Source organism: Strix aluco, chromosome 2, assembly GCF_031877795.1.
Source record: "Strix aluco isolate bStrAlu1 chromosome 2, bStrAlu1.hap1, whole genome shotgun sequence".
In the NCBI taxonomy this organism is placed as follows: domain Eukaryota; kingdom Metazoa; phylum Chordata; class Aves; order Strigiformes; family Strigidae; genus Strix; species Strix aluco.
The window spans coordinates 46,553,505-46,573,069 of record NC_133932.1 but is presented as its reverse complement, the minus strand read 5'-3'; positions in this window follow the sequence as shown (position 1 = coordinate 46,573,069).

Genomic DNA, 19,565 nt, shown 5'->3' with positions numbered 1-19,565 from the left:
GTATAGTTGTGTCTTTAAAAGACAAACTGGGTCTCCAAGGACAGAGATCCACAACCTCTGAGATGTCCAGGTTAAAAGCCCCTGTCTTCCCTCTATTGTAAGAATTCACTTCAAGTCACTTACCTATCCTCTGCTGAACTGGATGTGCTTCCTAGTCCCATGCTTACTCAGCCCTCCTTCTCATACTAGGAGTTTGTATTCTCATTTCCTATTCTGCTGGCCATTCCTTTATTCCATAAATATTTTGTTCCCTACATTTTTTGTACTGCCTCTGACAAGAGCATGATGGCCAGAGGTCTGCTCGAGGGTAGGGAGTCTCTGCAGAGAGATCTGGACAGGCTGGAGCGATGGGCTAAGGCCAACTGTAGGAGGTTCAATAAGGCCAAATGCCGGGTGCTGCACTTCAGCCACAACAACCCCCAGCAGCGCTACAGGCTTGGGGAGGAGTGGCTGGAGAGCTGCCAGTCAGAGAGGGACCTGGGGGTGTTGATTGACAGCCGGCTGAACATGAGCCAGCAGTGTGCCCAGGTGGCCAAGAAGGCCAATGGCATCCTGGCCTGTATCAGAAATAGCGTGGCCAGCAGGGACAGGGAAGTGATCTTACCCCTGTACTTGGCACTGGTGAGGCTGCACCTCGATTCCTGTGTTCAGTTTTGGGCCCCTCACTACAAAAAGGACATTGAATTACTCGAGCGTGTCCAGAGAAGGGCAACGAAGCTGGTGAAGGTTCTGGAGCACATGTCATACGAGGAGCGGCTGAGGGAACTGGGGTTGTTTAGTCTGGAGAAGAGGAGGCTGAGGGGAGACCTCATCGCCCTCTACAACTACCTGAAAGGAGGTTGCAGAGAACTGGGGATGAGTCTCTTTAACCAAGTAACAAGTGATAGGACAAGAGGTAATGGCCTCAAGTTGCGCCAGGGAAGGTTTAGACTAGATGTCAGGAAGCATTTCTTTACAGAACGGGTTATTAGGCAGTGGAATGGATTGCCCAGGGAGGTGGTGGAGTCCCCATCCCTGGAGGTGTTTAAGGGTAGGGTTGACATAGCGCTGAGAGATATGGTGTAGATGGGAACTGGCAGTGTTAGGTTAACGGTTGGACTAGATGATCTTCAAGGTCCTTTCCAACCTAGTTGATTCTGTGATTCTGTGATTCTGTGAGGTGTAATGTCTGTTGTTTCACAGAGGCAACTGAGCTGATATAGCTGCTACTGCAGTTTCCAACAGCACTCATGCAGATCTCATCTGGCCGACAGTAACAGGGCACCACCAATTGCTTCAGATATCTCATCAAGAAGAAGAGATTTTTAATTTTCCAGTGCAGCAATTTAATAAATGTTCTTATTGTCCAACACAGATTTAAACTATTTTTAAAAACAGGTAAAAAGACATTTTGTCCAGAAGAGGAGATTTATAGAACCTGTTCTGGAAACAGAACAGCTTTTGACTAAACTGTCTCATGATAGAACATCTGTAGCAGCACCTCTCTCAGCATGGTATACCCAGTAGGTTTGGACAAACTCAATTTGCTGCTGATGTTAACAGAGGTGTTGCAGAGTGGCAGTTCTAGGGACTTGGTGACCATCTTATTAAAACTCCAAAGACAGATGAAATTTCTGGAGAGTAGAGAAGTTTTGCACTGGCTGAGATCTCAGTGATCATGTTATCTGTGGAGAAGTTACTGCTTTTCATGAAGTTGTTTCACTTGGACATGAAATAGCAGATAGAACAGAACATGCATCTGTCTTTTCTTCCTTGTTTGTCTCTAAGGCCCACAATAAGGCATCCTAACATAATAATAAAATAAAAGCAGAATAATAGGCTTGAGGCTTCTTTTTTTTTTTTTTTTTCTTTTAAATCAAACTTTTAAGACATTCTAGGAGGTAAAATAGATCTAAAATAGGCAAGTTCTGTCCCCAGTCCCTCTTCAAGGTGCAAGGTGAGCCAGACTGCTGAATGGAGCTTTTAAAAATTTCAAAATGTTTCATGAAATTAATGGAGATTTTAAACATTTCAAAATGTTTAAATGTTCAAAATCACGCTTTGGCATTCATTGTTTTGCAGTGACCTGCAGAGATTTCAATGTATTTGTGGATAAATAGGCATTATTATAGCAATAATATAGTTGCATATGCCTATAGCTAGGTTATCCTTGTCTGATAAAAGGACACTACCAAACTGTACCAAAATTCAGGCTTCTGCCTTTATACATTCAAGTGCTGGGTGGCTTAAAGAAAATGAAAAAAGAATATAGATGCTTTAGCAAGATGAATAGCAATAACACATTATGAAGTTACTGGTATAATAAGAGATATAGAATATAGAAAACAGGAGGAACAATGAAATGAAGCTCAGTCAAGGTGAAGGCTATATTCAAAAAGTAGTTACATTGTTACAGTCACGATGGATAAAAGCAAGGCATAGTATAAGTACTAAAGGAAAATTTTTTACTAAAGCTGACTGTGATGTCTGGAAAAATAAATCAGCTTTTAGGTACAATTTCCTGTCAACCAGTATAACATAAATATTAAATATGTTCTTCAGATAAGATACTTGATTCAAATTCTTTGTTCTTAATGCATATTCTTGTACTTCCATATTTGCATTTTGCAGTTGTAATGTTGCAGCTGTAATAATCTAAGGAAATTTTCTGCAATTATGTTACATTTGAGAATTGTGTTTTTGAAAATCCATACACTTTTTCCAGATGTTCTAGTAAAAGATATGCTCTCTCTCTGTAAACCTTGCCCCTGCTCTACTACAAGAGTATAGCAAAACAAGTTGTACTTAAAAAGTTAAGGCTCAACTACAGCAAAAAAATGCACACAAAGAAAGCTATATCATTTTATATGGTGCAGTGGAGAGAAACCTGTTGTTTTGTGACAGGGAAAGTATAAATGAGAACTAAAAAAAAGGCTGAAGAATGCTTAAAACAGAAAAATATGAGAAAGTGTGAGACAGCTGCACCACATGCTCTATATAATGTACAGATTGAAGAAGCAAGAAAAGGCTGGGGGAGATCTTTTTTAAAAAGAAATTAAAACATTTTTTTATTATCATTTTTCTCAAATAGTAAGATTTACTATTTCCTCTCACCGCTTAATTTTTAAAGACAATTTAGAAGAAAAGAGGGAAAAGTTGTAGGCATGTTTAAAAATAATTATTTCATATTTTCTGTATGCTGTTTTTCAAAGAAAAATTACCCATATTTTAGACAGATATTTCAGTTAGCCTGTGCTGATATTTGTGAATGGTAATAAAGATCTACAGTTGGCTTAAATACAGTTGGCAGTAAACTTTGGCTGTGCTTCTGTTTGTTTAGAAATACAGCAAAATGTTGCCTCTATCTTTTGTGCATAATATATGTGACAGTACACATAGAACTGTAGATATGAATACAAGAATAATGGAAGGTGTGTGAAGAACTCAGAGCTTTGTTTTGATGGGTCAAGTATGAGTGGAATCCACTGTTTAGGAATCTATAGATGAGGATCAAGGTAAGTTTGACATTCAGTGTTTTGCTGTTGCCAAAAAAAAAAAAAAAAAAGATGCTCCTCTTTTATAAATCCTGCTGTACAGAGTTCTTCTTTGTTAAAAGTGCTTTTCCTGAAGAGCTATGATTCAGCCTGATCTTAAGAGCACTTCTGTTACCTGCTCTCAGCTTGTCTAATCAGGGTCCTTGTAGCTTGAGTGGTAAGGCCAGTCCAATTTTATCCCTCCATAAAGCTATAGCACAGGTAGAATTATCCCAATTTCATCCTTGATGTTAACCTTTCATTAACTTCTGGTGCTGGTATCTTTTTTGACCATTAGCTAAAGGCTGATATCTCACCACATATTGTAGCTTTAGCACAGATTGTATTTATTTCAGAATTCCTGAGGCAACTATCATATTCCTTCCATAGATATCACTGTGATAGTTGATACAGATTTGGAGGTGAAGATAATGGAACCAGAAAGAGTTTATGGTAATAATAGATCTCTTTCTTTTCATTACATGAGGCATTCTAATTCATGTAATGTTCTTTCTCCAGTGGAGGACTGCAGCAGATTGCCCATTCTTGAGCTCAGTATTAATTATGCTTACTAGTGCTTCTGTAGTTGAAGGTCCCATGATAAACTCCTATTTTATTTTTAGGGGTTTATAATTCATCTTTAAAAGCCCACTTTGGACTGAAATATGTCACCACCATCTAATACCAACTTATCTGACCCAGCAGTAATATATGATAGATATGGAAGGAAGAAGGTGCACTTTGAATAATTCAAGGTGATTACCTCATGTGAAAAATTATTCTTTTCATGTGCATGTCATCAGAATGGCCATATAAGTATGCACCTAACACTGACAGGCTATATCTCATCATAGCACTATGTCAATAAACACAGGCCAGTCCTCTTCCCTACTTTTTCTTCCTGATACAATTTGCATTACGAGAACTGAATGAAGTATTTTTCAGAAGTCAACAGAAAATATGAAAAAAGCTAATATTTATCAGTCTTTTGAAATTCCCAGTGCTACAATACATGGTGGCATGATTTTTAATAGGATACCTTAATTTGTATGTCACCAAAGGAGAAATCATCTCCATCGATACTGGTATGAGTGGCTTTTTGTGAACTATGCAGTTATTCAATTTGAGAGCAGTTACAGCTTTAGAGGACAGGTGTGTGCATCACAAGACCACTGACACTAATGAATCTCTAGCTGAACAAAATCATCAGACTTAGCTCAGTACTCTTTTTCCAAACTATAGACTCAACTCAAAATTATCAAATTCTTTCTGCCAAAGAATACAAGTAAATTATGACTCAATGGAGCATGTAACTTCAGAGTCATCAGAACAATGATTAAGCTACCCTTTGTATAAAGGAAATTAAGCTCCTACTTAATCAATCTCCATCCCAAGGTATTATGAAGTAATGCCCTCTTGTTTTTTTTCCAGTAATGGGGAGCAGACGAGGTGCTCACTGAGATTCAAGAGCCAGCAATCCAGCATCAGATCTACCATAATAACAGACTTACCTTATTTCATCAGTGTATTCCTCTGTGCTTATCTGCTAACCTTCCAAAAAAGTCATTCTGCACACCAGGAAAATGCCAACCCTCCCAAAGTGCAGGAATGGAAATGTGAACGTAGTTCTAATAGTACAATTAACCATTCTACAGAGAAGTAAAGATCTTTCCTGTCTTAGAAACTGTTGCAGCATATTTCTTCTGCTCCATTTCCTAGCTTTTACTTCACTGAAAATAAGCTAATTTTTGAGGATAATTTAAATTCAGAACTAAAGTAGTTGCAAACACTGCTGCTATATACACCTCTTTCCCACCTTTTCCTATTATAATCTTCACTTCCAATATTATTTTTATATTAGTGGACAGGAATACTGCAGTTAAATATGGCACTTTATGTATTTGCTGACCATTTAATATTGATCCCTATTTTAAAGTGTACAATTTACTTTGCTCATTTCAGAGTACAGCTGTTAACACCTGACCTTAATCTGTACATATTACATATCCTTCCTGTGTAATTTGTTTTTCAGCCATTCATTGCTGTGATTAACTAGACCATCAATAAATCTCGACTCCCTTAGAATTTCAGTATAGAATTACTGAGTAGGTCTGTAACTGAGATCTGACACAGTATACTGCACTTCTGAAGCTTTCTGTATCATAACTATTGGAAATATAGCACTAACATTTTAGATGTAGCCCTGTAGTATTGGCCCCCAAGTAGATATCTTAGGAGGAGGATCGCCCAAAGAAACAATAATGGTAGAAATTTTGCCTATCCAAAAGAACAGTAGGTGTGGTTTAATATCTTTCTGATCAATAGCCATGTATTTCCCTTTTAAATCCTAGCTTGAGCAGCTCATGCTCAAAAGTACAACTTTAGTTCCTCAAACCTAACTATGAAGAAACACCAGGGATGGGAGTACATATGTCAGACAGGTACTATTACTTGAAGTATTTTTAAAATATGTGAACACAAATGAAAGGGAGATGCTCCAGGATTCTGCAGGTTGCTGAAGTCATATGCAATGTGTACTATTCCGCAGCTTCTACTTGAGCCAGTATGACCCTCATAAACTCTTCCTTAGAATTTAACTTGAAATGGTTCAAGAGTATTGAAGAACATTTAAAGAAAATAAGTTTTAATCTGTATGGAACTGAGGATGAAAGGTCCTTCCTTATAATGAGATAATTATGTATTGTCAGTAAAATGTGTTTACTTTTCCATAAAATCTTTCCTTTAATAAATAATTCCTAATATGTCTTCAAAATGTAAGTTTAAGAACATACAGACTAATATACTATAATGATGTCTTCCGGAAATTATTTCATTATCTCCTTTACAAAGCTAATTTTAAAATTTTTCCCTGTTTTTAGTTTTTATTACATCAATTTACCTCCTCTTCTCATGGAAATAAAGACACAGGAAAATGAGGAAAATGACGAAATTAATTTATTTTGCAAAACTTGTACCTATAGTGCGCAGCTGAGATAAGCCATATCAAAATATATATTGCTTGTTGTTCTGATATATGCTGTTCTTTTCACAATAGCAGATTCCCAAAAAGAAATAACAACACACATTGGACATATATGTTCACTTCTGTCTCACACCTAGAGATTCTCAGTATACATCTGCAGTTTGTATTTATAAATCTGATTTGTTCTTTGTTTCTTTTTAAGAAGTTCCTTTAGTGAACAGTCTAAAAATGTACTTGAGTCCTTTGGTCTTGTCCTTCAGTCTGATATGCAATGAGGAAAACATGACTTTTGATAAAAAGTACCCACTTCACATCTCTTATAATTTTTAAAGCATAGTTTACAAAACAAAAGGTTAGAAATACCTTGGTTATCCCCTACTGTTGTTGCATGATGTACAGAGTACAGTTTCAAAAGATAACAATATGTGTTTAACAGTCTGAATTGGTGCAATTTCCTCAGTAATAAAAAATAGTAGAAATCATTACCATCTTATTTGAAAACATCAGTGTAAATTATAGTCTAAACATATTTAAAATAATTCCAGGATCCTGAATAAACTTAAGAATCAAAAATTATTTAACATTTTAAGCCCCCTCCCCATCCTAAATCTTAAAGCTCTGCCTCATTGATTTATTCTTGAAAATGTGAATTTATATTTTTGCAAAAATAATTTATCAGAAACACTGAACAGTACTGAAAAAATCACAGAATCACAGAATTATTGACTTAACGCTTAGAGATATGCTGTAGTTGGGAACTGTCAGTGTTAGGTCAATGGTTGGACTGGATGATTTCTAGGTCTTTTCCAACCTAGACAATTCTGTGATTCTGTGAATTGTCTAGGTTGGAAAAGACCTTGAAGATCATCCAGTCCAACCATCAACCCAACATTAACAGTTCCCAACTACACCATATCCCTCAGCGCTATGTTAACCCGACTCTTGAACACCTCCAGGGATGGGGACTCCACCACCTCCCTGGGCAGCCCATTCCAAGGCCTAACAACCCATTCTGTAAAGAAATGCTTCCTAATATCCAGTCTAAACTGTCCCTGGCACAACTTGAGGCCATTACTTCTTGTCCTATCACTCATTACTTGGTTAAAGAGACTCATCCCCAGCTCTCTGCAAACTCCTTTCAGGTAGCTGTAGAGGGCGATGAGGTCTCCCCTCAGCCTCCTCTTCTCCAGACTAAACAACCCCCGTTCCCTCAGCCGCTCCTCGTATGACCTGTGCTCCAGACCCTTCACCAGCTTCGTTGCCCTTCTCTGGACACGCTCGAGTAATTCAATGTCCTTTTTGTAGTGAGGGGCCCAAAACTGAACACAGTCATCGAGGTGCGGCCTCACCAGTGCCGAGTACAGGGGTAAGATCACTTCCCTGTCCCTGCTGGCCACGCTATTGCTGATACAAGCCAGGATGCCATTGGTCTTCTTGGCCACCTGGGCACACTGCTGGCTCATGTTCAGCCAGCTGTCAATCAACACCCCCAGGTCCCTCTCTGACTGGCAGCTCTCCAGCCACTCCTCCCCAAGCCTGTAGCGCTGCTGGGGGTTGTTGTGGCCCAAGTGCGGCACCCGGCATTTGGCCTTATTGAAACTCCTACAGTTGGCCTTAGCCCATCGCTCCAGCCTGTCCAGATCTCTCTGCAGATCCTCTGTACCCTTGAGCAGATCAACGCTCCCACCCAACTTGGTGTCATCTGCAAACTTACTGAGGGTGCACTCGATCCCCTCATCTAGATCATCAATAAAGATGTTAAACAGGAGTGGCCCCAAAACCGAGCCCTGGGGGACACCACTCGTGACCGGCCGCCAGCCGGATTTAACTCCATTCACCACAACTCTTTGGGCCCGGCCATCCAGCCAGTTTTTTACCCAGTGAATTGTGTGCCCATCCAAGCCACGATCAGCCAGTTTCGCCAGGAGAATGCTGTGGGAAATGGTGTCAAAGGCCTTACTAAAGTCGAGGTAGACAACATCTACAGCCTTTTCCTCATCCAATAAGCAGGTCGCCCTGTTGTAGAAGGAGATCAGGTTTGTCAAGCAGGACCTGCCTTTCATAAACCCACGCTGACTGGGCCTGATCATCTGCTTGTCCCACATGTGTTGTGTGATGGTACTCAGGATGAGCTGCTCCATCAGCTTCCCGGGCACCAAAGTCAAGCTGACAGACCTGTAATTTCCCAGATCATCCTTCCGACCCTTCTTATATATGGGTATCACATTGGCCAGTTTCCAACCTGTTGGGGCCTCCCTGGTCATCCAGGACTGCTGGTAAATGATGGAAAGCAGCTTGGTGAGTACCCCAGTCAGCTCCTTCAGCACCCTCGGGTGTATCCCATCCGGTCCCATAGACTTGTGTGTGTCTATGTGATGCAGTAGGTCACTGACTACGTCCTCCTGGAATGCGGGGGGGTCGTTCTCCCAGTCTCTGTCTTCTGGCTGAGGAGGCTGGATTCCCTCGATATAACTAGTCTTGTTATTAAAGACTGAGGCAAAGAAGGCATCAGCACCTCAACATTTCCCTCATCACTTGTTACCATGTTTCGTCCCGCATCTAGCAGGGGATGGAGGCTCTCCCTGGTCTTTCTTTTGCTGTTGAAATACTTATAGAAACATTTCTTGTTGTCCCTGATTGCTGAAGCCAGATTAATTTCCAGCTGGGCTTTAGACCTCCTGATTTCCACCCTGCATAGCCTCACAGCATATTTGTAATCATTGCGAGTGTCTAGCCCCTTCTTTCATAAATGGTAAAATCTCCTTTTCTCCCTGAGTTGCAGCCGAAGTTCCCTGTTTAGCCAGGGTGGTCTTCTCTGGCGCCAGCTTCTCTTACAGCACCTGGGGACTGCCTGCTCCTGAGCCATTAAGACTTCCTTCTTAAAGAGCACCCAGCCTTCCTGGACCCCTATACCCTTCAGGACCATCTCCCAAGGGATCCTGTCAAGCAGGTGCCCAAACAAGACAAAGTCAGCCCTTTGGAAGTCCAGGATGTCAGTTCTGCTGCCCCCTCTCCTGGCCTCTCTAAGAATAGAGAACTCTATTATTTCATGATCACTGTGACCTAGTCAGTCTCCAACCGCCACATCCTCCACCAGTCCTTCTCTGTTCACAAAGAGGAGGTCCAGCAGTTCACCTTCTCTGGTCCGTTCACTCACCAGCTGTGTCAGGAAGTTATCTGCCACACATTCCAGGAATCTCTGGGACTGGTCCCACTCTGCTGTGTTGTATTTCCAGCAGATGTCTGGGAAGTTAAAGTCTCCCACAAGAACAAGGGCAAGTGATCGTGAGATTTCTCCTAAATGCCTATAGAATATTTCATCCACCTCTCTGTCCTGGGTGGGTGGCCTACAGTAGACTCCTACTACAACATCTGCCCTATTGACCTTCCCCCTGATTCTAACGCAAAGACACTCCACCCTGTCTTCACTACACCTGTACTCAAAGCAATCATAACAGTCCCTAACATACAGCACCACCCCACTGCCTCTCCTTCCTTCTCCATCCCTCCTAAAGAACTTGTAGCCATCATTTGGCGCACTCCAGTCATGGGAGACATCCCACCATGTTTCTGTAATAGCCACTACATCATAATTTTCCCGTTTCATCATGGCTTCAAGCTCCTCCTGTTTGTTACCCATGCTGTGTGCATTGGTATACATGCACTTCAGATGGGCTGGTGTTTTGCCCCCTTCACCCTTCAAATCTAGTTTAAAGCTCTGTCAATGAGCCCAGCTAACTCCTGCCCCAAGATCCTTTTCCACCTCTGGGACAGGTGCATCCCATCTAACGCCATCTAATTCCCATCTAATTCTCTTCAAGAGACCCCCTCATCTCTCTCTGAGATAGGTCTGCAAACTCATATATCTTTTGAAGCTGATTTGTGCTCTTTTAAAGATGGAGTAAATGTATGAAAAGTCACTCTGTTAAAATACAGCTAGATTAGCTGTAAAAAGAACAAATATGTTGTGATTCCTATAAGAATTAGTTCGTAGTGTTACTATTGCTATTATATATTCCTCTGATTCTTTCTGTCTCTTTTTCTATCTGTTTGAAGAAAACTGTGTAAAAAAAGCAATAGCAAAGAAACCCACAACTGCTCTCATAACACAGCTCTTGTCTCCTCAGCTCTTTTATCCATAGAATGAAGAATTACTATTTTGGTGTGGTGGATGTTCTGGCTTAATGAAGTTGCTAAGGGGAAAGCGTTCAAAGGGAAAAGAGTTCAGTCAATTAAGAAGCTTACATTAACAGTGCATGTGTTCTAACTGTCTGTGTCCTACGTGTTTTCCTTTTAGAGAAATCATGTACGCCTAATGTTGTTCAATGTCATTTTACTGGAACTGGTATTTGAGAAACTTGTTGAGAAAATTAGAAGTGATGAAGTAGCCCAAGGAGGTAATGTCAGAGCACACAGGAGATTCTGATGTGAAGACCTAGCTTCCTAATTGTTATTATGCTTACAAGGACACTGTTAAAAGAAAAATGAATGCCTTGCTTCACACCTCCAGTAAAAGGTGCTGCAACTCTGGAGCTTGCTTAAATCATTCTTCCTGAAACAAACTACCGAATGAAACTCAGGCCATTTAATTTCCAAATACCAGTAATTAAAATGAGTCACATCATCAGAGTTTGGCAGGGATACAGCCTTCTCTTATTTTTTCATTTTCACATAAATTTCAGCGAAGGTCAGATTTGTTGGGGGGAGGAGAAGAATCTGCCTGCTTTTGTGCTCACAGGAGGTTAAAATATGACTTGTTCACAGTATCCCTCATAGTTCAGGACTTAATGGTCCTTGACGGGGATAACCTAGAAGTTAATTTTACTTTGTGTCCCAAAAGCAGTCATTGTCACTGAATCCTTCTTGCAGGCTGAAGGGTATCTTCACCACCTGATCAGACTTTCAATAGCGATTGATGAGCAATATCACCAACCAAGAAGCACTTTGCTAGTGCTTTCTGGTAAAAGACAAAAAGAAGGAATGGTGCTAGCTTACCTTTTCATAACTTTAAGCCTTTCCAGTGTTCCTTACTTTAAATGTCAGCTTTTGCTATTTGTAGAAGTCAAAGTCAAATACTGCAAAATGAGGAACTACTTCTTCTTTCATTTCCTCCATATTTCTCAAGTCCTGCCAGGGAGAAGGATGAGTACATAATGGAGATACACACTTTCTTTCCAGTTTTGTTATCCAGAGCAGAGGGATGCTTGAAGCCAGAAGCAAGCACTATCAGGAAGGCCTGTATTCTAATCTCTGGGCAGTGGAGTGTCTCATGTGCAAAGAAACCTCAAAAAAATTTAATTTCCAGATTCTGATAATCTCTAATGAAGTCAGTTTGGCTAACATGTCTTTGAAACTCATACACATGTGATTTCTTTTTTGTTTAAATTTATCCAGACTGGGGAATGCTGTACATGGTAGGCAGTGCTTTGACAGCAGAGCTGCCCTCCAGCCCCATTCAAAGTCACTGTTCTAAGACCCAAACAATAAACCTTCTCAAGTAAACAGCTGTAAAAGTATTTTAATATATGCATAACAGTACGCTTTTTCTCTTCCCTGACTTCTGTACTGAAACTGAAGAATCTAATGGTTACTTCTTCAGGGGGGTAACATCCATCATGGAACTGTTAATATTTTTTGAAAATCAGCTAGTGAGAGAAAATACAAGGATGTCTTACCAAGTACCACAACTGTAAGTAATAGCTTCCTATGTTCACAGAAGCTAAAACAAACCATTGTAGTCTCCTGGAGTAAGCTCTTACACAACATCTGCCATAGATTTTCTCTCTGTGCTCCCTATACTGAGCACTCTTCATTTCCTTTTGGCAACATGTGTGAAACAGGCTATAGGTAGACAGAAAAAAAACCAGTATCCCTTTGGGTGTAACCACATCTGAATTTCAATAAATTCTACATTAAAATAATAATACATGGATTAGAAGTCAAAACTTAGGTGTAACTGTGGTCACAAAAGCAATAAAGAGTGGAAATAATTTCTGGATGAGCTCAGGTTCTCCAGGATTCTTCAGTTCATGAGGGCACCGCTTCAAGAGCAGATTCCAGACACAAGTTTTGTGCTTCATGTAGCACACCCGTCCCCCAAAATGGTTCCTGAGGATAGTCAGGAAGGAGATTATATTCACTGGCACGTAGGACACCACAGCTGCTTGTTTTGCACTGGGTATTCCTGCAGAGCAGAGAGTATTTGATATGTTATGGCACCCTCCTGCAGGCCTTCGCTAGCAAAATCATGGGCATGAACACTCTAGCTGTTGGTCTCCTTCATGGTGAAAGAATCTTCTCTGTCCTAAAGAAAACGGGTCTGTACTCAGTGCCTGAGGGTGGGCGTGCACTGTGCAATCCACTGTAGGTAATGATATTAAGCCAGTTCAAGTGTCAGAAGCAGAATGGGTAATACCAAATCTCAATTTACCCTTCCACTTCAGGAACCACCCATGACACACCTGGGGCTGTGCAAGGTGGGTGGTGGAGGGCTGACTGCTGTGAACATTTCACAGATAATTGAGGACTGTGACTCATCCCCCAAAAAACGCTCCAGGATGCAAGCTTCTGTCACTGTGCTCACAGGAAGCCCTGAGAGGAAAAAATCTTTGCGTGGCTCTGTGTTTCTTTTTATCCTTTTAAAAACACAGTTCGTATGAGCATCGAATAAGGAATATACATTTATTCTGAGCAACACATGTATTCAGCCTCTGCATTTACAGCCCCCCAGCTGGGTGTGATTCACAACATACATTGTCTCATAATACTCCCAACAGTGTCAAATCCTGAACTTCAGAGGGAAAAATTACATACTCAGTTAAACAAGCACATCCAACACCAACAGTGGTTTTCAGGCATTGCTAAGCACAACATCTGAGCGTTGGTCCATGGAGTATCACAGACTTTGCCACCTCTCATAAAACAGCAAAATTTTCTAATAGCCACAGATTCCTACAGGCAGAGTCTTTCTAGCCATTGGATCAAGACATCTCTTTTCTAGGTATTTCACCTTATTCCTTCTGCAGCTTGCCTGGTGACTTGGACAAACTTTCCCCTAGTTATGCAAGAGTCTTGCAGATGTTATTCTTGGAGCCATATTGCTTCTGGTAGGCCTAGACCTTGTTCTGGGGACAGGAGGCTCACAGTCCCAGTCCATTTGGCAGGCCAACTGCAGCCTTACTGGAGTTTCTGCTAGATGATCTATTCATGTTGTTGTTCTGTCATTGACGTTCAGAACAGTATCACCACGCCACTGTTCTTCCCTATTCAACTTCCCTAGATCTTTGACTAATGAAAATACTTCTAACTTGACAGAAAAAAGGTTGATCCAATGACCAGGTAAGCATTACCACTGAGTCTCTGGAAAGGAACAGTCTTTCTGTTACAGCAACTTTTAAAATATTTTTATTTTTGAAACAAATTTTCTGGAATAGAATAATGAAATCATTATAACATAAAATTATGCTGAATTCATACATTTAATAAAAAAGCACATAGCCACATGTCTGATTCATTTAGTTCTGTCTTCAGACAAATAGTTTTACTGTTCACAAGAAAACTGCGGGACTGCATGCCTCTTGGACTCCATATAGATAGCTACAACCTGGGTGTGGAAAATGCTCAGAATCTTATGCTATAAAGCATTTCCTCAACAGGAGTCAACTGCAGAAGCGCTTGGCTTTAGGAGAGTTACAACATTTTAGCAGCAGGGCATTTGTCTCTACAAAACTGTGTTAAATGAAGACAAGTTATAAAAACAGGTCCAAAGAAATCTGTTGCTGTATGATGGTTTTTGTTTGCGACTTTCTTCTAAATTCTGTGGAGATAAGGCAAAATCACTTAAATTGTTTGAGTTATAGAAAAAAGCCTATGTTCAAATTTCTCCAGTTGTGAAAATATTGCTTCAATTACATATATGACCCTAACGTTATTTTCCAAAGAAAATTACTTTGATTTGTTGAGCCCTGTAAAGATGTTGACTTGATAATTATATTTATTCCTATGAATGTTACTTTCTGTTGGGAAGATTTACACAGTACTCTGATGGGTATAGTCATTCTAATGGTTCTTCAAGGGAATGCTGCTCCAGAAGCATCTCTGTGAGCAAGGTAAGACATTTATTGGAGTTGTCAAAATAAAAACTTATGTTGAAAATTGTTGCAATTCTACTGCTAGAGAAGTCAAACTTGTCTTCTTTTTCCTAGCAGGGCTGGTCTTACCTACTTAAGCAGACTGGTAAGACTCAATTCTCTGAGAATTCAGCAGAGCCCCTGTAGATAGCAGATCATCTGCACAAAGGGTAAACTGGTGCCATGGCTGACAGCTCTACTCTACCCACTTGCAGGGCCTGCCAGACCAGTTCTAAGCCTCCCTTGGCATTTGAGGAGGGGCCCATCTGGCAAATTTTGTACAACAGGAATTGAATGCACACCAGAATTATGTGTTTTTAAAAGTCATTTAATGTTAAAGAAAAATCAAATATATACAAGTGGGTGGAATAGTTTTAAATACTACTACAAGTCCTCATCACAGCTGATGTCATTAGAATAAAAGCTGTATTTCATGTATAATAAATAGTAAACATTCAAAACATAATTCAAATTGTTTTCTGTTACACACAGCAGAAGTTTTAGGTTAATGTAACATTGTCTCCTGACTATGATAAAACCTTTTGGCCTTGAAAGATAAGTAAATATGTTTCCTGATCCATGTTACCTTAGTAACTGATAACATTGCTTTATGAGTATTAGTGACTGGAAAGATGAAAGCAGTTTGTGTGTTTCAAGTGGAAATAGGCAACTTTTTTCCAATTATATGAAAATAGCACCTTCTTTACTATGATCAGCTTGTATTGTGGGGATTAGCCTCTCTCAAGCATCAAGTTACTTGTCAAACTGCACGCACAGTTAGAACAGGCAAAAAAAGAGGAAGTAAATAAAATAATTTATTTTTATACAAAGCAAAAAGTACTTGAATAATCAGCTGTTAGAAAAATTCTCTTCACTAAGACTGCTTACATAAGTAAGGATTATTCAGTTTCACAGGCCCTGTCTTTGCATTATTTTTTACTAGAGTCGTAGAAGATTAACACAAAGAAGCATGTAGCAGTACCAGGAATAATCATGTTTGTTCCCTAAGCTGAAATTTTATAGTAAGTAAGAATAACAGATAAAAATTGAAAAGAATAAAAAAGAAGTGCAAAAGATTCCTTAAGGATGCATATAGGCAACACGGAGAGCATTATCATCTTCTCCAACTTCCTCTAGTGTCCCTGGTTTGGCTGTTGTTGAACAATATAGGTGTCTCTATTTGGATCATTTTTATTCTCCTGCACTCACAGAATAGAATTAATTTTATTATTGCAGAATTAACAGAATAGAATATATTGAGTGTAAAAATAAAAATGGTGATCTGACTTGATCTAAAACAAGTATATGCTCATGAGGTAGCACTCATTTCTAGAGGTGGTTTATTTCCCCTCTTTCCCTCCATATTATAACACCGCCTAACACACATTAAACATGCACTCATTTCATACCACAGTGCTTCTGCTGCACTGGCACTGTCCCCACTGCAGCTGTGGGGTTTTATATGACTGCTAGCGGGTTCGTGATTCTGGCACTAAAATGGAGCAAATTCAGAAGCAAGCACAATGACAAGGGGTGCCTGCGCGGCTGTGAATTCCTTGCAGCTGTCACCATTACTGGGCTGGTCTGCAGACGTATGCAGTGCCCCGCTGAGCTGCTCTGGTCTCACTTTCTGCTAGAGGTTAGGAGGTTGGCTGTGTGGCGCTGGTACACCTGGGTCATCTTGTTAGATTAAAGGAATTCACAAGAAACTGAACGACAGGTGGATTTGGCCACTTCCTGCACAGCAGAGAGCTAAAAGACAAAACTTCAAAAGCTATTTAAGGTGAACAGAAGGAAAATACAAGTATTTTTCCAGCACATGCTGGCAGCTCCTCATTCTTTCTCAGTTACACCCCTCATTAAAAACAGGTACTTCCATGAGGTCCTGGTAACTGTCTGCAGGTGGGCATCCGAGATCCTCTGAATGAGACTTTCCTTAGGAGCACTCTCAAGCCCTGTCAGGTGTGAATTCTCTGACGTCTTAACCACTTGTTTAAAAATTATTTATAGGAAACTAATTGTCTTTAGGACCTCTGTCCCCTGAGAAATTTAGATAAAATTGGTCAGTGAATTGAATGCTGTTATAAATTGACATATAAGGGTATATAGGCACCTAAAGAGAAAGAGTGCACATGCACTTAGGAAACCAAGCTAAAAAAAAATCCAAAAGCAAAACAAGACTGTGGGATGAACAGAAATTAAAGGGCATGTTTTCCCATTTAAAACAAGAGCAAAAAGATTAATTATTCTGTTTGGGAAAAGAAAGCACAAAAACTGAGACAATTAGACAACAGAATGAGCAGAGAGAGACAGCCGAGCCTTCCTGTTTTGAAGGACAAGAGGGCGTTTTATGAAAACACGAGGTAACAAACAGAAAAGAGAAAATACTTGAGGCAGATGACTTAGATTTTTAAAAGGCTCCAATGTATAAAGAACAGCATCTGCAATTGCCAGCTGAGACAGCAAATACAGTAACTATTCATCTTAATAATTTGGAGAATAAACTAATTGTCCTGATCCAAAAAGTCAGTCTTTTCACTATGATATATTATAGGCTAACATTAGCCATGTTACAGAATAAAGCACTGGACCTTCACCTGAAGCACCTCATGGAGTGAGCTATCATTAGAGCCAGCACACTGGTAACAAAGGGGAGAGCTGCACATTGCTACACTTTGTAGTTCCCGTAGTTCAGCTGCCATCCTAAGCGACATCAGTACTCAATAGTAAATTTTAGGAAACACTGTCTCCTTTCTTATTTTGGTTGTTAATAACAGTAGGCACTGCTTAGTAAAGAATTTGAAGGGTTTGAAATAAACAATACTTCTCCTTTCCAAGGAAGAGAAGCTAGGTCTAATTACTTAAGCAATAAATATTGATTATTCTTAGAACTTCAACTTCTTGGTTTTATTATGGACAATTCCTTGGTTTTATTTTTGGATAACACATGCCCTTAAAGATGGCAGAGAAATATCATTCAAACTCTCACAGGAGAGGTGCATTTTGGAAAAGTCACAATAATATTTTAACTAGCCTCTAAAGTGTTCTCATATTTACACTAGGATTGGTATTATCTTATTTCATGCTTTGGTTTGACCTTGTTCACCTAGATACCATGAAAACAAGCTTATTATTTATTCCTCCTGACAAATATGCTAAGGCCATACTTAATCAATTACAAGTACTAACAGAACTCCTTCAAATGAAATTGCCTCTAAAACAAATCATGATTCTTCAGTATATTGTGTCTTTTTTTTTTCTCTTCTGCAGTGTGCTCTCATTTTTATGTAAGCTGCTGTTCATTAGTCTCCTGTGATACTCCAAACTTTGCCCTTTAGTACTTGAAGGAACAAATAAACTTTCTTTTGTATTCCATTCTGCACATTCATCCAACCCAGGGTTTACCTTCTAAGATGCACAACTTTATTTCATCATTGCACAAGTCTAAATACATTTTAAATTACCCGTGGTGTTACAGAAAATCTTACTTGAGAAAACTGAAATTGTATTAATCTTGATAATTATTTTTATATTGCAATAAAGGCATCTTTCACGTTTTATAGGGACAAGGGGAAGAAAAAAGGTATATTTTCCACAGACTTGAAAACTTAAATCTGTTGTCTTTTTATGGAATTTGTGCTCCCAATTTCTTTACATGAACTGAAGTTTACTGATTTATTAGGTAATCACCTCAGTGCTTTTAAAGAGTTAGTTTCCTCCTTAGAAAACAATATATAAATTCACCTGCCTGTTTACCTTCATTAACTATCTAATCTCCATTCATTTGAAACATTGCAAAATATTCAATGTATTCATTCTCATGACATTCTGTGAGCTACAGAGTGCTATTGTCTTCATTTTACAAGAGTCTAAGGTCATACAAGAAGTGTGTTTCAGAGCAAGCAACGGAACGAGTCTCCAAATCACAGGCTAGCCTACTGCCTTAAACATGCATACCTGTATGATTTTTCATCCTCTCATAAGATGAATAAAAATTGTGAAGCAGAGCAAACAAAAAAGCCAGCTGATTAACACTGTTATCTATTCAGCTTTGGTGTTTCTATTCATTCATTTCTGGTTAATCTTGTAAGAAACAGGAGGTAATTAAAACTGAAAAGCTCATCATAAGTGGTAGAATGAGCTGGTATAATGCATTAACCTTTTACTTTTTACTCACAGTTTAAATCAAAGCAAATGTTATTCTGAAGGAATTTTAAGGTTCATAGATTTAAAAAAAAAAAAAAAATAAAAATCATTTAAAAAAAAAAAAGAGGAAAGACAATCTAACATCAGTGTCATTTTGCTTCCAGTACTGTCACTGTGAAGCTGCTGTTAACCTGCCATAAGGTGAGGGGAGCTATGCAAACATATATAGCTATTGACATGAAAGCCACCAATAGTCTGCATGTACTTCTGTTCATATTCTTTCAGGATTGAATTGTAAGATGTAGGATTTCTGTGTATCTCACTAAATCACTGTTAGTGCTCAGTTTAATAATAGGCAAGAAACTAAAGAAACTTGTGGTCTAAATAGCCAAGTAGTATCTTTCTGTTCTTTAAAACTTCTACTCACATAAAGCGTAAGATAAATATGAGCCACCAAATATGAATCTACATTTCAAGATGCAATCTGATGGGTTTCAGCATGGGATCAAGGTCCTGAGATAGCATAAGGCAGCTTTTCTCACCCCAAGTCCATCCTTTCCAATATCAGTGGGGAGCACAGCTCCAGCTAAAGGCCTCTTTTTATTTGAGTTTTTGTAAAAGTAGGGATTGTTTACCATTCTTAGATACAGCTTTGATTTTAAACATGCACAAAATTCAGGAGTGTTGGACCTGGGAAAAAGGGAAAGAGTTTCAGGTCCATCTCTGGCTATATCTCTTCATAAAAAGACATAGAAGTGCAAAACAGAACCAAAAAAAAAAAAAAAAAAAAAAACC